The 5,176-nt window shown below is 40.4% G+C and overlaps 1 long non-coding RNA gene across 1 annotated transcript; it reads left to right on the forward strand.

Annotated features, from left to right (window-relative positions):
- The first annotated feature begins 1,867 nt into the window (after positions 1–1,867).
- On the forward strand, positions 1,868–2,544 carry LOC120942647. Its single transcript, XR_005750216.1, has 3 exons — positions 1,868–1,919; positions 2,188–2,406; positions 2,515–2,544. It is a non-coding gene; the product is annotated as an uncharacterized LOC120942647 (long non-coding RNA).
- The last annotated feature ends 2,632 nt before the right edge of the window (positions 2,545–5,176 follow it).

Here is a 5,176-nt window from a genome sequence, read left to right on the forward strand (position 1 = left end):
ATGGGGACTTCTTGTGCCCCATCGTATGCCACCCTGTACCTGGGGGGGTGGGAAAGAGCCATCTTTTCTGATGACTCCGCTGTGATATACCTCCGCCATATTTTATTGTGGCGGAGGTATATCGACGACGTGTTGGTCGTATGGACTGGGGGTGCCGACTTACTGGCCGAGTTTATGCAATATCTATCTATTAATGATTATAATTTAAAATTCACGATACAGTCGGATACTAAAAGCATTCCCTTCCTTGATTTAAGACTTTCTTTCGATGAAAACGGTACTCTATACAGCAATCTGTATAGAAAAGAAACAGCGGGAAATACTATTTTGCATTTTTCTAGTTCCCATCCAAGATCTTTGGTGCAAAGTATCCCCTATAGCCAGTACCTCAGACTCAGACTCCGACGCAATTGTGCAAGAGAGGAGGATTTTGAGCAATTGTACCACTATACCTTGCAAAATGTCGCTGCGGCGCATTTTATATAGGCAAAACGAAAAGACCGTTCGCAAAAAGAATCAAGGACCATCTTTATTATTTAGATGCAGGATTGCTATACACCCCAATTTGTAAACACGTGGGGCTACACCATAGCTATGACCCATCTTTTATTTTGTTTTTTGCGTTAGAAGTCATCCCCTTCCCAGAGAGAGGTGGTGACTTCGACAAAATAATTCTTCAACATGAGGCTCGTTGGATCTTTGACCAACGAGCCACCTACTCACCAGGACTTAACACATCCCTGTCATTCAAACCCTTTTTATGAAAGGACTGGATGATTGGCCCTACTGTTATATAATTATATAATTACTAATTTTTCATTGTTATTATTTTGATAGTGGGTTCATATATTCTATTTGCTAATATCTTCCACAGAGTGATTTGCTTAATACAGTCTTCTCTGTGTAAAATAACTTAAGATGTTGGTATGCATATGCCCTGTGTATACTCAGGGATTTGACCTGAAGTAACTATGTGATCCTTTTGTCAAAACCTTATTGTTTTTCCTAATTTTTGTATTGATTATTTGAATAGCATCAAAAACTTTTAAAATCGCTTGCCATCTATGGATGCCTCCTTGCCAATCTTCCTCCACCAAAGGCAATGTATGAAAGAACCGCAATTTGTATAATTGGGAGAGATCATTATCATACTTGAATATGTTCCTTCTGTAATGAAGTATGGAATCTTTTTCTTAAATTTTCCTTATTATATATAAAAAAATCTCTTTTTCGTTTTTTCTTTTCATTATTGTTTGTTAAAATTGTTTGCTTCCGTTCTGGAGTTCCGAGCCGGTGCTTGGCATATTTGGTTACCAGATGTGATTGGGTGTCTGACGCTGCACAGCTTTTGGTGCGGCCAATCACGTATCCCAATACAGGGGGGCGCGTCTTTCTGGCGCCTCCCGCCTCCATCATTACCATCTGATGGAATGCGCGCGCAAACCCAGCCAGCTCAAATAGCTGACTGGAAAGGGACAGATCATGTCCCCCTCGTGCGTTCCAGCGTGCGTCAGCTTGCTGGAGCGCATTACCCGCGCGCGCAAGTTTGCTGGGATGCGTGCACCGGAAGTGATGCCAGGGGTCAACTTTGGCCCTTTCACTTCCGGTGGAGATGTTACCATTTAGGTCGACGCGGACGGCATACACGTCAGACGCCGACCTGGATGGATGGATGGAGGACAGGACAACACACACAGGACGCCAACATATGCTATTGCTGTACATATACTTACCTCTTTTTGGTTCATCTAAGGTAATTCTCTCCCTTATTTTTGCTTATTACTTGATTAATGGATGGGTGCTTTATGTGGACTAGCTAGCCATATGCACCCATATTATTTACACCTATATCTATATACTTATTATTATTCCATTTGAACCTTACTGTTGATATTAAGTTGAACCTTATCGCCATTGAGGTAATATATTTATTCAGTGACACCTTTGCCCTTTAGTGTGTGTATTTAAATTATCAAACACATATTTTGACTCTATGGTTGCACCATTTTTTGGTTGCAAGCAATTAGTTGCTTATAATGATAACTCCTTATGTGGCCCATCTATATAATATAATAATTGTGTGACTCTTGATATCTTTTGTATATTTATACAACAATTACACTACCTACATTGGAAATATTTCCACTGTAGTGATTACACTATTATGTGTTCTCCTTTTCTTTTTAGGAGTGATATAGATATAGTACATAGACACCCACATCTCTAATTTCTTTATTGTCTACTGCAAGTCCTAAACATCTCATTGTCTGCACCTGCTATAGCCAATTGGATCTGGCATCTATTGCTTAGAAGTGTACCAGTCTGCCTCCTTATTACACTGGTGTATCCTTTGTCAACATTCAGGCAGGTCGACCTGCCTTGGCCCCGAGCTTTTTAACGGAAGTGGTAAGCGCAATAAAAACCTTTTACTTACATGTTTATTTACAAAATTGACTCATGTAAACTGCTATACTGTATTTGTACTAATGACGTATATTTCTATGTCATACACAGACCACCATATGTAAATAAAGAAACAGGAACAATTTTGCAAGCCCTGACGAAGCACACCAGTGCGAAACTAGTTGGCAAGTCTGCATCCATTTTCCTAATTTTCTTTCTTTGTTAATGAATTATGAAATTGTGGTCTTAATCATGTAAACTCTTTTATATGAATAATTTTATGAAAATTTTATATATATGAAATTAAAACTTTTTTGATACTCCCAAAAACCTTTGTGTTTTGTGCGCCTACCTTTGATACAAAGAGCAACATACCTCACAGTAAAAATCCCTATATTCGGAGGAGAACTTGTTTCTTCCTCCTGATAAATGCAAATTCTTTTAATGGGAGAGTGAGAGTTCCCCTCATCGAAGTGTGATTGAACATGTGGCCCAAATGCAAGACAGAATTGCCCAAGTGATGCCGATTGTGAAGGAACATTTAGCCCAAGCCCAATTGGCTCAACAAAGGATTTACAATCGTGGGGACCAGGTCCGTTCCTTTGCACCTGGTGATAGGGTGTTGGTGCTGGTCCCCACGGTCAAAAGTAAATTCCTAGCCAAATGGCAGGGTCCATATGAAGTGTTGGAAAAAATAGGATTGGTGAGAGAGGTGGGGGCGCCGAAGTGGCAGAGTTCTCCCCTTCCTTCTCTCCTTGTTTGTGTCCGTCCATAACTAGTGTTCTGAGCATAGGTGTGTGTCCGTCCAGAACTGATGTGTCTCTGACCATCTCCTTTACTATGTCTGCAGTCTCTGATCATCTCCTGTTCTGTGTCTGCAGTCTCTGACCATCTCCTGTATTATGTCTGCAGTCTTTGACCATCTCCTGTATTATGTCTGCAGTCTCTGGCCGTCTCCTGTACTAAGTATGCAGTCTCTGACCGTCTCCTGTACTAAGTCTGCAGTCTCTGACCATCTCCTGTACTAAGTATGCAATCTCTGACCGTCTCCTGTACTATGTCTGCAGTCTCTGACCATCTCCTGTATCATGTCTGTAGTATGTCTGGGGGGCTTTCTAACAGACTCCCTAACAGAAGCCCTCTCTGTGTCCATCAGAGAGGCCCCCCTTCAGGTCCCAATAAAGTACTCTGCTTCTCTTCCTGTATTTTGTTTATTGTTAAGAGATCATGTAAGGATCCCAGGGTAATGAAGACTTTGTGGGGGAGCATCTCTGTGGTTGAGTTATTGCCATATAAATATTTGTAAAGGGCAGGAGTTAGTATAATGACCACGCCCATGTGGGGGCGCCAGAAATATTTCTGCACCCAGGCGCCTGTGACCCTAGGATCGGCCCTGGTCACAACCCCCATTGTCCTGTATAGGAAGGATCAACGCAATTAAAATTACCATTTTACCCAAATTACTATACCTGTTCCGAGTTTTACCAATTCCTATCCAATCTTAATATTTGAGACTGGTGCAATAAAGAGTAACAACATTTGTCTGGGGGCCTTCCAAACCTTGCATACCTGCGCATACATTTTATCTCCCTAGATCTAATGGAGGTCTAGGTCTCCCAAATTTTGCCAACTACCTCAAAGCTGCTCACCTAGTCAGTCTCTCCAAATACCATACAAAAAAGGAAATCCCATTATGGGTATTAACAGAAACATCAGAATGTGACCCACTTTCAATTTCTAATTTATTATGGCTTCAACCTAAAGACCGCCGCAAGCTACATAATCCCAAAAAAATATTTTTTATCTCTTTGGGACAGTCTTAAAACAAAACATCAATTACAATCACAACACAACCCCCTGTTATTCTTTCTTAGAAATCCTGCCTTTTACCCAGGTAGGATTTACCCAAAACCATTTAAAGCCTGGTCAACCGCTAAACTCCTAACGCTTAATGAATTTGTCACTTCCCAATCCTTCCGATCTTTCTCAGAACTTATGTAAAGCTATGATTTGCCGCAGTCAGAACTTTTCAGATATCTTCAAATTAAAAACTTCTTTACACCTCTCATAAACGCTAAAATGCCCTTATCTCATCTTTCCACTTTTAAATCAATGTGTAAAAATGACCCACTTGCCAAAGGAATGATATCATCTCTTTATATGCAACTTATGACTACTTTTAAACCTGATACACTAACTTATGTCCAGAAGTGGGACGAAAATCTGGAACGAAATTTGGATGACACAGAATGGTCCGGGATATGGTCAAATACTAAAACATCCTCACCTAATGTTATGGCCATCAAAGCAAATTATAAAGTTCTCACCCGCTGGTACTTGGTACCCGTTAGGGTGGCTAAATATATGCCCACTCAATCAGCCCTCTGTTTCAGGGGCTGTGCAGATTTAGGCACTCATCTGCATATGTGGTGGAAATGCCCAATAGCTCAATCTTTTTGGGAAAAGATTTTTGAATTAGCTTCCAAAATGTTCCAAAAAACGATTAAAACCGATACAGACAGATCCTTTCATAGCATTACTTAATTTAAAACCAGGTTATCTAACATTTTCTCAATTACATTTTTTTTCAACTTTTAATGGCAGCTAAACAAACAATGGTGAAAAGGTGTGAATTAGGGGTGTTGGCGCTGCCTGTGCGATGTGAACTTTAAACATCAATTTGTAAAAACAAATAATAGACATCTGAGGTGGTGAATATAAATGTGCACCCCACTGAAATGTGAAGTGTCAAGTCTCCCGATGATCATGTGAT

This window comes from Rana temporaria, chromosome 6 (assembly GCF_905171775.1).
Source record: "Rana temporaria chromosome 6, aRanTem1.1, whole genome shotgun sequence".
In the NCBI taxonomy this organism is placed as follows: domain Eukaryota; kingdom Metazoa; phylum Chordata; class Amphibia; order Anura; family Ranidae; genus Rana; species Rana temporaria.